Here is a 17,449-nt window from a genome sequence, read left to right as displayed (position 1 = left end):
GCGGTGCTTGGTAGCTCTTGGTCGGACGTTCTCTGCGGCTTTCGGCTATTTTTAGCTATTTTCAGCCGCCCTCGGCTGTTCTCGGCTATTTTCGGTCGCACTCAGGCATTCTCAGCGGCTTTCAGAAAGCCCCTGAGAATGGCCGAAAATAGCCGAGAACAGCAGAGAATCTTAGAAACAGCGGGGGATTGGCGTATAACACACACCCACGATTTTCCCCTGATTTTAAGGGGAAAAAATTGTGTGTTATATGCCAATAAATATGGTAAATTTTATTTATGTTCATTGTTTTATGGCCGTGCAATTGTCGGTTAAAGTAACGCAGTGCCGTATTGCAAGAAATGGTCTGGTCATGAAGGGGGGTAAATCTTCTGGAGCTGAATTGGTTAAAGTGATAATATAATATGCAGCACTATAATCAAATGTAATCAATGCATATAGTGAGATAAAATAACATTGTGACAATACAATCCACATGCATAGAAAGAGATCAGTCCTAACATGTGCATCCACTCAGGAGACTTCCTCCACCTTGCCGTATACTTCCCCCCAGAAATATAACATTATCTCTTCGCCAATTAGCATCATGTTGTGGGGATGCTTTTCTTCAGCAGGGACAGGGAAGCTGGTCAGAGTTGATGGGAAGATGAAACAAAATACAGGGCAATCTTAGAAGAAAACCTAATAGAGTCTGCAAAAGACTTGAGACTGGGGATGAGGTTCACCTTCCAGCAGGACAACGACCCGAAACATACAGCCAGAGCTACAATGGAATGGTTTAGATCAAAGCATATTCATATGTTAGAATGGCCCAAAGTCCAGACCTAAATCCAATTGAGAATCTGTGACAAGACTTTAAAATTGCTGTTCACATACGCTCTCCCTCCAATCTGACAGAGCTATTTTGCAAAGAAGAATGAGCAAAAATGTCACTCTCTAGATGGGCAAAGCTGGTAGAGACATCCCCAAAAGACTTGAAGCTGTAATTGCAGTTAAAGGCGGTTCTACAAAGTATTGACTCAGGGGGGCGCCATACAAATGACCCTCCACACTTTTCACATATTTATTTGTAAAAATTTGGAAAACCATTTATCATTTTCCTTCCTTCCTTTTCTTACAATTATGTGTTGGTCTATCATATACAATCCCAATAAAATATATACCTTTTCAAGGCACTGTATATCTGCTGTCTTCAGCTTTATATACTGTTTACAAAGTCAGCACTGCAGTGAAGCCTGGGCATACAGCCAAGACAGCTGATTGGAGGAAAGGCACACGCCCCCTCTCCTCATAGGTAGAGACTTTCAGCTCTGTCCCTTGAATCGTTCAGGCCTCTGCTAATCTATTTATAGCACCCTCCCCAACACGAAACTCTAGTTGCTTTTATCATATGTGATGGAGAACGTGTCAGGAGCTATCAGGCTGAAAACAGAAGAACAGAGCAGGAGACAGCTATGGGACTTAGTGCTTTGAAGAGAGATAAGAAATGGCTGCAGATATATGTGCCCAGCTCAAATTTTATGAATCGGTTTTACATCCACTTTAAAGTTCCCTACCTGCCTGTACACCAGGTAAGGCCAGTTTACTATCCTTCTGACTATGAGAGGGCCAGACTCTGGCCAGGGTGGGTAGAAAATGCCCTGATGTCAATGGGAGTAAAGCATGCCCCATCATTGATATTATTGGGAGGAATATTACCCCATTGTTGGTATTATGCAAAGAAATAGTGCCCCATCATTGATGTCAGTAGGAGGAATAATGCCATATTGTTGGTTACCAGGGCAAGGAATAGTGCCCCATCATTGATGTTAGTGGTTAGAATAGGGCAATGTAGTTGGTGTCAGTGGGAAGAATAGTGCCCTACTGTTGGTATCAGTGACAGGAATTATGCCAAATTGCTGGAGTAGAAGGAATAATGCCTGGTATCATTGGGAGGAATAGTGTCCCAAGGGCCTGATAAAGGCAAGCAAAGGACCACGTCCGGCCCCTGGGCTGCAGTTTGGAGAGCACTGCTGTACACCCTGTACACTGAGCTGCGCATCTGCTATGCTCCCTATAATTTATGCCAGTCCATCATTTTTTTTTTACATTTTTAATTACTTTTAAATTTATATTACTTATTCATTTTTTATTACTGCCCTGTTGGGGGGGGGAGGCTTTGGTGAACTATCAGGGGTCTAAACAGTAAGAGATTGAGGGCAGAGATTCATCAGGCCCATTCCCTGAAGGGGGGAGGCTTTGGTGAACTATCAGGGGTCTAAACAGTAAGAGATTGAGGACAGAGATTCATCAGGCCCATTCCCTGAAGGGGGAGGCTTTGGTGAACTATCAGGGGTCTAAACAGTAAGAGATTGAGGACAGAGATTCATCAGGCCCATTCCCTGCAGCCTCAGCTGCACTAGACAGTGAATGAATGGGAAGTGCTCTGTGCTGAGTGGCTTCTTGTTCATTCACAAACTGAAGCATAGTAAACACAGTTTACTATGCTTCAGTGATGAATGGACACAAGACTGATCAGTACCAATTGCTCACTGTGTTTTTTCAGGAAAGGAAGGGGAAGGTAAATTACATATTTACTGGCCCCTTTCTCCCGTGCTCCATCCTGAAATGTCACCCTCTGTGTCTGCAGCAGCTGCCAGCAGAAGAGGAGGGAAGCTGGCAGCGCTGCAGGAGATGGAGGCACATGGGGGGTCCAGACAGCAGGGAAATGGGGGCATGGATGCTAGAAATTATCCCCTGCAGCGCAGCTGGAGGGAGAAGAGAAAAAGCCAGCAGCGCTGCTGGGGGAGGCAGAATAGGATCGTTGTCTGCAATAAGGCAGTACAGCTGGCCCTCCTGCTCGGCAGGTGCCAGGCCCCCCTTTTGAACTGATGGAACCTGGTACTGGCTGTACTGCCTTATCAGCAGCCCTGCATGATGTCTAAATATGGCCCTGTTGACGAGTTGAATTTTTTAAATTAAAATGTTTAGCTGGCTCCCTTCATCATCATATGGTAACCTGTAAGGAAAAAACAATTTACCCTATAATGCAATTGCAGCTTTTGTTTTCTGCCTTATGTGTTATCAGTCACCACCATAATGGGCTGGTGGGCAGTAAAATAAACTATGAAAAAAAAAAACCAATTCAAAATCTATCGAAATCACAAAGGGTGACTCTGACCTTTAGAAACTCCTCCGCCTATAAACAATTTCAGTTTTAGCAAGACTTTCCATTACAGCCACTCAACCATCTGGCAATTCTGTTCCAAGATAATCTTGATGCAAATCCTTTTTTATCTCTAATTGCATCTACCCATTAATTAACAAACACACACTTTGTAGGACAGACGTCACCGGAGTTACAAGTACGGAACGCTGAGGCTTTCAAAGTACATGGCTGTCCACCATTTGCTTTCACTCTTTGATCTTTTTTTTGAATAGCTTTAAGAAAATGTAAAAAATAAAATAAAAAATTAGCTGCTAGACTTTTTAGAAAACATGTAGTTTAGCCATCACTAGAACTGAAATTTCAGCAAGCCTACACGTTTTAAGTACAACATATTTATATAAACACATCTTTCAATGTCTGCTCGTGGGATTTAAGTGTGTAGTTATCCAAAGTAAGGTAACGTTTTTTTTTTTTTTTCAAAGGCTTTCAAATTACAAACTTTAAAAAATAAGGGCAACTATGGATCATATTTCAAAAATGCCCCTCTGCAGATTTAGGAGAGAAGGCTTGCTGAAGACTCTCCAGAATTCCATATGTAGCGCCTTCTGTGTACATTGTAGGAACATTTAGTGAGTTCCTTTGTAGGTAGAGGAGTAAGGGTTAATTTGTTTAGCATTAGCTGGCAGAGCCCCAAAGGTTGAGTCTCTGTAGCCTCCCCCTGGCTTCTGGAACTACTAGAGGATTCTATAACGAGGGTGGAGGGGCAGAGATGAGGCCTGAATATTTATGGCATCTCCTCCAATCCCTGGGTGGGAACGGCCCAGAAGGTGGAGCGATGGATCATAAATATTCTTGGGCCTGACCATGTGGTGAGCAGAGTCCAGGGTCCGGTTGCTTGCAGGGGACCCCTGTGCTGAGGGGAATTGCCCCTGGGCAGAAAGAAGGAGCCACAAGAGGGAGAGAGAGGCCAGAAGCAGCAGAAGCCTCAACTTTTTCGGCCTCGGCTAGGCTTAGCTGAAGCCCCCCTGGGAGCCATCAGGATCTGTTCAGCTGGAGGCCTGTTCAGAAGTCACATATGAGCTTCAGGATCCACCAAAGAGACTGAGTGAGTCGTTTCAACCACTGCACCCACGAGCCTGATAGGGGAGAAACAGCCAGGTGCAATACCCAGCTTGCTTACCACCAAGGGGCAGATTAGAGTCACTCAAATCCAGTACAGCTACCCTACACACTTCCAAAATCCTGACCAGGACTTTCAATGGCACTTGCAGAATCCCTGTCAGTATTTCAAATGATACGTGCAGAATCCCTGACAATATTTCCAATGGCACTTGCAGAACCCCTACTAAGACTTCCAATGGTGCTTCCAAAATCCCTGTCAGTACTTCTAATCAGGGCTGCTATTAGAAATTATAGGGTACCATTTAGTCTTCCTTGAGGTCCCCCCCAACCTCGCCTCCACCCCCCCAGAGATGCAGAGGAACAGCAGCACTGACTTTATTCACCTACGCCCTGAAAATGAAAAAAAAATGTCACTCCTCTTCTCCCACCTCCCAGGAAAATATAATTTAATTCATGGTAAGCAATTAGGAGCATGGGTGTGGTCTAGTAAAATCAATAAATGCATTTAGGCAGAAAATATTAATAAAGCTCCCTTGGGGCCCCCTGTTTAGATGATGAGGCCTTGGCCCAGTACAACAGGACCAGCTGTACTGCATTATCAGCGGCCCTGCTTCTAACGATAAGGTTTACTTGTTGCCGACCCGGACTGTCTGGCTATTCTCTGATTGCCACCTGCCAAGGCCCCTAGCTTGATCCTGTTTATGCTCTTGTCTTCTGTATACCCACTGCAGCCCCATTGTTTGTGCTACCCACTGGTGGGGTTATCTCATGGTTAGCAACCTGGTGCCAGTTGCAGTGAAGAGTTCTGGTCAATCTCAGGCAAAAGGATATCTGGTGGAGACCAAGGGGCACTTAGATTCCTCACCCTGGGGGCGCCCGGGTCAACTGCCAGAGGGTATCCTAGCACAATCCTATTAAAACAAATATGGGGGTTGGTAATTGTCCTAAAAAACTGTCTCTCTCCATGAGCAAAAGAAAAAAAAAAAAATATTGTCATATCATGTAGATAAATTTAGGATTCTACAAGCAGAAAGGAAGCCTCAAAAGAAATAGCATGTCATGAAGAAGCAAGTATCTCCCCTTATAAATATTAGGACGAGCAATAAATTAATGAATGATTTGTATAGCGCTGCAAATGCGAACTGAATCGCCTCAAGGCGATTGGTCCGTCCTGTGTTGTCCTGCTTCTTAGAAGAGGTGGGTCTTGAGTTTTTTTCTGAAGGCCCGATGGTTTTCTTCCATGCGGATGTTCGTGGGTAGAGCGTTCCATAGCCATTGTCCTTGGACTGCGAATCTTCGGTCTCCCTTTGATTTGTAGCGGGACTTGGGGATGATGAGGCGGTTTTGGTAGTTGATCGGAGGTTGCGATTGGGTGTGTAGTGTTTTATTTTCTCACATAGGTATTGAGGAGCATTTCCTTGTGTGCATTTGTGGGTGAGGCAGAGGGTCTTGAATGTGATCCGATCCTTTACCGTTGACCAATGTAGGGTCCTCAGGGATGGGGAGATGGATTCCCAGGTTTTTTTTTTTTACTGTGACTAATCTTGCTGCCGTGTTTTGGACAACTTTTAGGCGTGCAATCTGGTATTTAGGTAGTTCTATGTAGAGGGAATTTGCGTAGTCATGTTGCAAATTGATTATTGTTCCAAGTACTATTGCTTTCTTCTTTTCTGGAATGAAAATGAAGGGGATGAGTCTACGTAGTAGGCGGAGAAGATGGTGGGATCCGCTTACTACTGATCCTATTTGAGCATCCATAGACATCTCTGAGTCAAAGCAAGTATGTATCTTCTACACTCCTATGAGAGCTGAAGGCCTGGTCCTCCACGGAGTTCTGTGGTCCTTACCATTGGCATCTATATCCTGTAGTGATATAGTGGCTGATGGAAGGAATGAAGCTTTGAATAAAAGCGTTTTGATAGCAAGATTATATTTTAAAGTCAGCTGAGTTTAGCCACATGTGCAGGAAAGGATCTATGCTTTTCTTTGCAGGTTTGGCTTATGTTCATTTTTTTTATTTTTATTTTTGCAGTCACTTTAAGGATTTGTGATATCTACACTGACTTCAAAACCAGAAAAATGAAGCTTAAAACTGAGCCTGACAAATGCTGTCCGATAACACGGCCTCCTGAAATTCTTGTCTCAAACAATGAATCGTCTTTTTGATGCCTGTTTTGGGAATGGAGCTCCTGTCGCTTGCTCACCCGCATACTGTCAGGGTGAAAGACTGATTACTCTTCCAATTCTTTCTTGTTAACCCCGACAGCCCTTTCATTTCTCCGCCGCAAAATTACACAATGCAATTATGGAGAATTTATGATTAACCCCCCTTTAATAGGGCCACATAATGTAACACGTAATTAAAGTTAAACACTGTTCGGTATGATGGATAATTGTTGACTGCAGAATTTAATGAAGCCCCCTTTTGAACGACACACTGACACAATGCACCTGGTAATATCTCCTGTATCCAGCGCTCGGTGCGCCGCTACTGAATACTGAAATTGAATAAAGCAGTGTAACATGCTATTATAGTGTTGTACATTGTACTGCGGGCAAGGATTCATCCAGCGGAACACTCACTACATAGTTTTATTATCATAAACATGCATCAGGCTGACAACGAAAATAGGATTATTGGTGTTATGAGTGTCTCTGTGATAAAAAACAAAAAATGAAATGTTATGTTCCTCTTTTTACTTGCTTGATCCAGTGCCAGGAGCCATCAAGGGATGATTTCCATAAAGCACATGACTTCTTACAGTGTCAGTAAGCATGTGTGCAGAAGCAAAAACAGAGAACCATGGAACTTTACTCCCCAAGGACACTTGTGACTACTGGGAACCAACCCTATGCAATATTTTGGAAGCAGGCATATTTAGAGACAGCATCCAAAGTTGAATATTGGCAAAGGGGCACTGAATCTTTAGCAACCTCTAGCATGTGCTACTATAAATGGCAGCAGTGATGGCCAATAATGCAGGGTGCAGAGGACCCCCCTACCCATGCATCTGGCCCCCTAATCTACATGCGGGGCCCCGGATGCATAGATTCCAATGGCGTTTTTTTTCTAGGAGCACATGATTAGAGCCTGAGGCTTGGGGCGCAGTGAACACCCACTTGTGTAACAATAGCGAATGCATATTAGCTATTATCTTCCTAAATTCTCCTCCCGGCCAATCAGGAAGCAGCTCCTGAGGCCCGATTGGCCAAGGACTCTTAGGACTCCCAATTGTGTCTCAGGATACATTGACCAATCGTGTCTCAGGACACTTTCTGTTCAGCCAGGAGGAGAACAGAGAGGAGAATGGGCCGCCTCTTCATTCCCCCTGCCTTGGGCGGAGGTTCTGGTGCTTGTGGCAATTGCCACCTCCCCTCATCCGCCATTCATCTCCTGCGGGGGGGTTGCGGTGATCATCCGCCATTGGTCTCCCATTAGGTGGTTTGCTTTTTCTTACTCATGGGGTCTCAATTGGGTCAGGGTTTACCTAGAAGTCAGGGCTGGGTGACTCATCCTGACAGCTCTCTGGTGCCCCCCCTAAAGTCTGGAAGGTTGGAGAACCTTCTAAAACTAGATGGCGGTGGTTAGGAGGAGCTGCTTGAAAATTTATGGGGCCAAAGATATGGACCATTCCAGCCGGGGAGTTGGGTGGAAGATGGAGATGGAGTGCTGAGGAGAGGCTGTAGGTGACCCTAATGGAACACCCTGTTAGAGAGTTTTAATACCTCAGGTTGGAGGTTCGGGTTAGCTGGCCTAGAAGGATCACACTATAGGAGGCAGGTGGAGGAGAACCTTAAGGAGAGGCAGTGGATCAGAGCAAAGACAGACAGTGAGTAAAGATCATCACTGAGCAGGAACAACACAAGGGCAGAGACTGTCAGCTACAACAGTGCTCTCTGAAGACAGCAGTGGGCTTAGTCTTCATCCTTGCCATGAGGAAACTCCATATAAGTGTGCCAGTTGCGCAGGACTGGGACAGAAAGTCAGTCAGGAGGACTGGAAGGAAGATCAGCCAGGAGTGGCTGGTGGTAGCCAGGTAGGCTAGCAAATTTCTGCAAGCAAGTGGAGCTGGGATTAATGGTCACAAAGGAAGCAGCTCTCTACACTACTTTGTCAAGGGACTGAGGGTTCCTGACTATACCTTTGCTGAGCTAACACAAAACAGGAGGAAGGAAGGAAAAAATGACTTTTTGTAAATAGGGAGGAATTGTCCCTTTGTTCGTACTTCTGAACATTTCCAAGTTGGGCATCCTATAATTCCCTACCTAATCCAAGGTATCAACCGCTAATAAAACAACAAAAACAAGCAAGGACTGATTTCTGGGTTGGAGGGCATGAAGGAAATGTTGTTTGACTGGTTGCGCAGCAGTGAGGACCCAGGACACTAGCAACTCCTATGGGGATAGTACTACAAATCCAATCTTTTTTTTTTTTATATTCCATTACCTTTATTTTTTGCTAAAAAGACACATGGAGCACAAAATCATGGAAGAGCATGAATAGAATATTAAATCAGATTGAAGATTATAAAACAGGATTCTCGACAGTTTCTTACAGTCTCTTATGCCGCGTACAGAGGATCGGAATTCCGGCCAGAAAAACACAGATGAGAGCTTTTCATTGGAAAATGTGACTGCGTGTATGCTCCATTGGAATTTAGCTGTCCGAATTTCTGCCAGCAAAAAATTGATAGCATGTTCTCAATTTTCCAGACGGAAAAACTTTCTATTGGTAATTCCGATCGCGTGTATGCAATTCCGACACGCCAAAAATCACGCATGCTCAGATTCAACTACGAGACAGAAGCTATTGGCTACTGGCTATTGAATTTCCTTTTTCTAGTCCCGTCGTACATGTTGTATGTCACCGCACTATAAACGATCGGAATTTGATGTTACCGTGTGTAGGCAAGACAGTTCGAGCCGAATTCCGTCGGAATTCCGTCAGGAAAACCATCAGAGCTTTTTCCGATGAGAATTCCGATCGTGTGTGCACGGCATTACAGTTTGAGAACCTCTGACGTGTTTATTGTGAGTGGAGGGAGCTAAGTTTCAAGATTTCTCTGGGTTTTGTAATCCTTGATCGGGGACTGGAATTGTCTTGGTTGGGATGGAACCTCAACCATGTGTCCAGGTTTTGCTGGAGGCCTTCAGGCTGTGTGAGTACACAGATGTGCAGGGTTGTTATAAGCCAAGTCTGAGCATAGTGCTCCTATTTGCAGACAGAGCCCTTGTTGGAAGATATAGGTATGCTCCAGCCAGAAGAGGTGATCTACTCAAGAGACAAAACTCTATGTTGGACAGATTCTAATACCCATGGGATTGGGAGAGTTGGCACAGTTAAGTGAGATGGCAGAAGACTGAGAACGCTAAGGCAACTAATGCCTCCAGGGGATTGGAGGGGGGTATGCAAGTCTTTGGAAGAATGGGAGAGGCACTGGGAGAACCCCATCTGGAGGCCAGAAGTGGGCCTATGCCTTGGTGCTGTAACAAACAAAATTCTGAATGAGCCAAGAGAGACAGGGATCTGGGTGAAGTAACCTGACAAGAGCAACAGTGATGCTGAAGAGAGACAGGTGGTCTACCATTTTCGGTTGTTGCTTTGTTATGTGAAGCTGATGCCTCTCTGTGGCCAACTGTTGTGTTGTGAACTTTTAGTTTAGTTTTCAATAAAAATGGGCAGCAAGCCTTTAAAACCAACAAGTTCAGACTGAGATAACCAACCACCATAATTACACAATACTTAATTCATGGGAGAGAGTAAACAATCCTCTCCTGCATGTTTTCTGCCACTCTATACAAGTACAGTGAACCGATCAACAACACAAACACTCCTTGAGCAACAATATTGATTGGAATATTATGCAGAGGGTAGATCAGGACCACTAAACTCTGTATCAGAGCAGTGGTTCCGATCTCTAGCATGCAGCCGGGTCAAAGCATTTTGCTATAAGGCTGCAGCAATAATATATAATTTTGCTATAAGGCTGCAGCAATACTATTATCTAGATATATATAATAATATATCAAAAGAGGAGAAAACCTAAACATAAGTTATCTTTTACCTACATGACTGCATTAGTGTTAAGACTGACACCCCTAAGGTCACAGCTTGGTCTTTGCCAGAGCACCCCACATTGATGGGATGATGGCCTCTGATCAACTTTACTGCAAGCTCACACCAGTTTTCGGGCTTTGTGTTTGCCCCTCCAAGGGGTCTTAGGAGCAGGGTGGCTCCCCCACGAGAGAAAGAATGATATATGATAGCAGGTTGGTATCCAGGCTAAAGTCTGAGCAGGTACAAACAAGGCCAAGGATAAATTCAAGGAAAAAAACAAGCTTAACTTACCGACCAGCCCGCAGACAACCAAATAACCTGTCTAACAGTATGCATTAAAAGCAGAGGTTTAGTCTGCACACATTTGCAAATGCATGTATAAGCCACAGAGCCTCGTCAAGGCACCCCAATACCTGTGGTACCTAACACTAACTTATAAGTGTCTCCACAGTGGAGGCACATACAGTCTGATGGATAGGTGAGAGCAGGTGGACTGAAGTGGAGCCACCCCTTCTTAAAGGTACAAGGGCGCACTGAACACTCAGCATATAGCACAATGGCTGCAAAGGTGTCAGTTTGTTGCCTGCCAGAAAAAAAACACGACAGTGATACAAAAAAAGAAGTCTGAGCAGGCAGCAGTTCAAGGGGAGGTTGAGGCAAGTGCAGGCAAGAAAGGGATCAGTAAATAGAAAAAGGGTTGGGACTTTGGCGAAGCATGTGATTTTGGGAGCAAAAAAAGAGGAGCAATAGGAGTCAGATAATGTAAATTTATTAGCTGTAAACTTAATACATAACATAGGGCGCAGGGATGCACGTTCTATAGTCCATAATCCATCATAAATCGTAAATGTATTAAAATGTTGCACATCAAAAACATCAATCCCATAGTTCACTCATTTTTGGCACACCATTTCTCGTCCCCCAGATATCCATCATATATCATCTCCTGATGAGTGGGAAAATAGTCACGAAACGCGTAGAGATTTAAATGCTATAAATTACATCCTATCATGCAGTTTTACTAGACTCTGTAATGTTTTTACTCAATCCTATTGATTTTTACTATGTTTATATATGAATTTAATTTTTTTTGATGTATGAACTATGGGATTGATGTTTTTGATGTGCAACATTTTAACACATTTACGATTTATGATGGATTATGGACTATAGAATGTGCATCCCTGCGCCCTATAATATGTATTAAGTTTACAGCTAATAAATTTACATCATCTGACTCGTATTGCTCCTCTTTTTTTGCTCCCAAAATCGCATGCTTCGCCAAAGTCCCAACCCTTTTTCTATTTAACCTGCCGATAGGGATGGAGGCTACTTTGATGTAATTGTCTTAGGCCTCACTTAAAGTCCCAACTCTTCCTTTAGTTCAGAAAGGGATCAGTGTTCAGGCTGAGATTGAGGCTGGCAACAAAGCGGTCAGGCAGAAGTCGATGCAGGCAGCAGGCAACAGAGTGGACAGTGTCCAGGCAGAGGTTGAGGCGGGTGACAGGCAAGAGACAGATCAGTGTCTAGACAGAGGTCAAAGCATGGGCCAGGCAGGAGAGTGGTCTGTGCCCAGGCAGAGATCGAGGTAGGTGGCAGATAAAACAGTGTTCAGTGTCCAGGCAGAGGTTGAGGCAGATAGCAAACAAGAGAATGGTCAGTGTCCCGCAGAGGTTAAGGCAGGCAGTGGGGTAGTCAGGAACAGACACAGTCGGCAACAGGAGGCAAGAGACACAACAAGGTCTGACAACAGATGAACCAGGAACAACAGGTATCTACCAAGAAGGTAGCGTCCAAAAAGACACCAGATTTTTTGCCATTAAGAAAAGCATTTAAATACCCTCCAAGGCCTCTGAGCACGTTGATCATGCAAGCGTGTCATAATGCACACAATGGCCATGCCCCTGGCTGTACAGACACATACCTGGGAAGTACCGTAACAAGTAGACTAATACATGATAAGGTTCCTTTAGGCTTTAAAGGCATGTTGAAAAAATGAGTAATTGATATAAAACTACTTCCAGAGCTGATGGAGGATAAAGACGTAAAGGGTAGTTACTACTAATGTAGCCACTTCCTTTTAAAGTAAATAAAAATAACATTTTAATTGGCCGGACTATTAAAGACAAATTAGAAAGGACGGGAAATATGTAAAGAATTTTATAGGAAAACTTGCTTTGGTCTCTGTTTATGTATTAAAGCACAGCGTCTCCATTTTTAAAAATTAAAAATGCATTGCCCAGCAGCAGCAGCAGCAGCAATAAAATACAAAAAGAATTTAAGATAAAAATATATGTATATTTCACTGCAATACTCACCTCTTCTTAGGCACTGTCTCCTGCAGACTCATTGCTCTATGATCCAGCACTGGTCCTCTTGAAACAGAGTTAGATCAAAGGTGTGTATTGTTATCATTTTTTTTTAACTTTATCTTTTAATGAGCTTATTCATTTTTTTTTTGTCTGGAAATCTTCTTTACAGAGTTTGTGTAACATATTACATATATATCTTTTACATATGTATATCTCTTTCTATTTATATACACTATAGCACCAAAAGTATTGGGACACCCGCCTTTACACGCACTTGAATTTTAATGGCTGTAGGGTTCAATATTGAGTTGGCCCACCCTTTGCAGCTATAACAGCTTCATCTCTTCTGGGAAGGATGTCCACAAGGTTTAGGAGTGTGTCTATGGGAATGTTTGGCCATTCTTTCAGAAGCCCATTTGTGAGGTCGGGCACTGATGTGGATGATAAGTCGTGACTTGCAGTCTCTGTTCTGATTCATCCCAAAGGTGTTGAGGTCAGGACTTTGTGCAGGCCGGTCAAGTTCCTCCACCCCAAACTCACTCATCCATGTCTTTATGGACCTTGCTTTGTGCACTGGTGCGCAATCATGTTGGAACAGGTGTTAAGGAATCTAATGTACATAATGATAATCAGAAAATGTCTATTTGCTTATGTGTATACATGTTCCCATGCTCCTTACTTATTATGTAGTATACAGATTGACGCTTAAAGATGGCGGGTACCCCCTACATCCCCCGCGTTAGAAGAATGCATTTGAGATAACAGAACCAGCTTCAACCAAGCTTCAAGCATCAAGTTTCTTCATTTCTCTTGTATTGTAACCAATAAGATGTGCCAGTTGGACTGACATAGCAATGACGTATCTTTCTGTATAAAATGTTAACACCGCCCACCAATAAATCAGAAGTTAGAAGTAGCCTGAGCTGAACGTATCTCAGAGAGTGTTTACTTCTAATGTGCATGCACATTTATACTTTTTAATTAGAAATAGCAGGAGATAACCAAGAACTAATTTGTAGTTCTTATCCATTTCAACTGGCGCCCAAATGTGTGGGGGCTTCAATCGAAGGGAGACCGCATTCCAGGACTGAACAGCTGGCCAGATAAGAGAAGGGGGTTAAGTGCGCAGCCCTAACAGTACGGTAAGCATATTTATCCTTACCATTTGTACGACTTCTCTGGTTGGGCCGGTTGATTTTGTCTTGTTGGCTCCTTTCGATTGTTCAAAGAGGCAGGTAACTTATTTCTCGCCTGGAGCTGTTTTAACGAACCTGCTAATGGTTTTCTGCTGACTATTATCTGTTCAGTGTCTGTCATTCTGAAGGACTGCAGATTTAGCAGACTGAAAGTGCAGCTGCAGGCGTGTGTCCATCCTCACCCCTAGATTCTACCTCTAGTGGTGGGGTGGAATTCTGCAGGCATTTATAGACGGGGTTACTCGAGGTTGGCTGTGTAGGACCTCTGAGGGTTAATCTCAAGCTGTGAATTAGGGCAGTTTGAAAGAAGGCTTGCGGAAGTGGAAGTCTTGCAAACGTCTATAAATGTTCTTCTCGGGTAAGCTTTCCTTGAGGGTTAATCTCAGCTGCAGATTGGGGAGACTGAACGAAGGCTAGCTGGAATTTGGCAGTCTTGTAACTCAGGTGAGCTTTTCCCGAGAGCTATCTTTGCAGTTCAAAGAGTGTCAGGTGTCATGTCCTGTACTGAGTGTATTTGTCGATTACTGTTTGCCATACACAAAGAGGGTTGGGGAGAAGGTGGCTACCTGAAGATTCAGTTGGGCCATAAGCCACTGCTCCACACCACCTCTGATGTGCTAGTTTTGACCCTCGAAGAGAACAGCCAGGAGACAGGGAGACAGATCTCTCACAGGGATGCGAGCCCCCACCCTAGGAATTCTTTGATAAGACAGCAGTCAGAAGAGTATTAACCCATTAGTTGCCTGTATTCTCCTCTTAAGCTGTCCGCTGAGAGAGAGAGAGAGAGAGAGAGAGAGAGAGAAGGGCATGCTAGAATGTGATATTGTGAAGAGAGAACAAAGGGGCGCTCTGTGTGATAACGGCTTATTGGATGTGGCAGAAGCATGGTTCAGGACTGCAAGGGCATTGCAAAGAGGGTTGGATAGAAGAGGAAAACAAGAAAGATGCCAATTGTACTATGTATGTGTATCACAGAGTTGATAATGTGGCTGTACCGCCCCCATATACTAAAACTGGAACAAAGGAGGAGAGGGACAACCCTGCCATCCGCCTTACACCCACTCCCTTCTCAAAACTCCAGCCCAAGCACAACCCACTGTGACAACTCCACCCAGCAGCCATCTTGGTACACCCAAGCCCTCACTTCAGGCACAGCCCAGTCCACTTCCTGCCGACAGCCATCTTGGTACACCCAATAGGCCTAGCCATGGCCTATACCCAGTTCTTCCCGTTTTAAACCAGGATGGTTCCTACCACACACCTGTCTTCCCTAATATGGAAGCACTACCTTCACAGGCTGGGTATGTTAATGATGAAGAAGAGTCCGAGTGGGAAGACCAACAACAGGCAGCAAGGCCACCTGCTGATTTAACCCCCAATCCGGCTCCAGACTCACAGTTCAGAGAGGATCTCAAACATATGCTGACAACCATGAGAAACAGTGCCCATTCTCAGCCTCCGCCCCAACACCAGTCTCGGTTACCAGAAGGGGCACCGGTGATGTATGTCGCTTTTACCCCATCACAAGCAGCAACCTTAGTGACAAGTCTGCCTGACAGCCAATGCCCTTCTACCGCAGGATAGTGCAGATACAAGAAACTTACTCAGCTGCCTGGAGAGACTTGATCAGCCTATGCCAAATTAAAGCAGGACATGTCTTTTGGCCGGTCATGCAGACAGCCTTCAATGATGCCTGCCTGGCAAGTGCCACTTCTTACACCTCAGGCTTGGAGTTCTGTGCACAACTCCGCGACTGGGCAAAGGAGAAATTGTCAGATCAGACCACCACAATCCAAGATATTGCCCAAGATAAAGGGGAGTCTGTGAAGTATCATGCTAGACTCATACAGGCCTTTGATGATCTGGGCTTCTCCCTCTATGAAAAGACACACACACACATGTTATTTGCTTTTGTCTCAGGACTCAGAGAGGATATCAGAAAAAGCTTGATGGTGGCCCGCCCTGAATATCGCTCAATGAAAATGTCCGATTTACTGTTGGTGGCCAGAGGGATAGAAAACCAAAAGGGAAAAAAAAACAACGCCCCTCATGGTAACACAAGACAAAGATCCCGCCTATACTCGTCCACCACCACTGCCCAATACCAGGGAAAAGATCATCTGTTACAACTGTGGAAAGCGGGGTCACATCAGAAGAGTATGCAGAACCCCAAGACATCCGAGACAAGACAGGGATCCCCGTGAAGGACAACATGGACATGAACCTCCACCACCATGCCCCAACTCATGCTAGGAAATGAGAAAACCCGTGTCACCCCTTATGACAGTATCCTCAAATGAGACTGGGGGACCCCTAGCAAAGGTCATGTTACCTATACAAGGAAACCCTACCACTTTTCTCATTGACATGAGTGCAGCCAGGAGTGTGTTGAGGGCTGAGGACCTGCCTGATAATTCTTTCCTTTCCACTATTGATGTTTCCTGCGTGGGAGTGGATGGGGTGCCCCGCTCCAGTCCACTCACTGAGCCTCTCCAAGTGGGGACATTTCCTGATTTGCTTACCAGATTTGTGGTGTCCTCTACATGTCCCTTGAATCTACAAGGAGCTGATGTGCTGTCCAGACTACAGGCGTCAATCATCTTCACACCTGAAGGGGGGGTGAAGTTACATACTCCCCTATCCTTGTAAGACTCATCTGCCTTGTGTTCTCTGCCTCTTATGATGACACTTCATGGAGCAATAACTCCAAGTTCAATACCAAAAGAAGTACTTGACAGAATTCCTGCGTGTCTATGGTTCACAGGCCCGGAAGACATTGGTCACTTAAAAGTGCCACCAGTTTCAGTCAAGCTCAAAGAGGGCGCATCATTGCCCCGGAAACCACAATACCCACTTAAGTTGGCTCAATGTGAAGCTATCTCGAAACATGTAGCTGCCTTGGTCCAGAATGGGGCCTTGATCCCCTGTACCTCACCATGTAATACACCTCTTTTTCCTGTCAAGAAGAAAACACCTAAGGGAGAACCTGACAGATACAGGATGGTGCAGGATCTGCGAGCAATTAACAAAGTCACAGTGTTGGACACCCCAATTGTGCCAAATCCACATACCTTATTATCAGTTGTACCTCCAATGGCTGAGTACTTCACTGTGGTGGACCTGGCAAATGCATTCTACAGTGTACCCCTGCATCCTTCCTGCAGGTACCTCTTTGCCTTCTCCCACAAAAAGAAACAGTATACCTGGGCAGTTATGCCAAAAGGGGCACAGAACTCTCCAAGCTAGTTTGCAAATGCTACGGCTATCATCCTTGACACATAACAAGATGATCACCTGGAAGTGATTCTCCTCCAATATGTTGATGACCTTCTCCACTGTGCAGCTGACTTACCCACTGTTGAAGTCACCTCAGAAAGCCAGTTGTGCTATCTTGCCAAACAGGGCTGCAAAGCCTCAAAACCCAAATTGCAGTGGTGCTCAACATCTGTAATTGTTCTTGGACACTGTCTTGTCCCATGGGACAAGACACCTGACTGAAGACAGGGTGAAAGCAATCTCTGACATCCCACTGCCACAAGGCCAGAAGCCCCTTCATTCCTTCCTTGAACTAATTTCCTATTGCAGAGCATGGATTCCAGAAGGCTCCCTACAG

This window comes from Lithobates pipiens, unplaced genomic scaffold, assembly GCF_037356315.1.
Source record: "Lithobates pipiens isolate NorthernLeopardFrog02 unplaced genomic scaffold, aLitPip1_a1.2 Scaffold_19, whole genome shotgun sequence".
Taxonomy (NCBI): Eukaryota; Metazoa; Chordata; class Amphibia; order Anura; family Ranidae; genus Lithobates; species Lithobates pipiens.
This window is presented reverse-complemented; position numbering follows the sequence as displayed.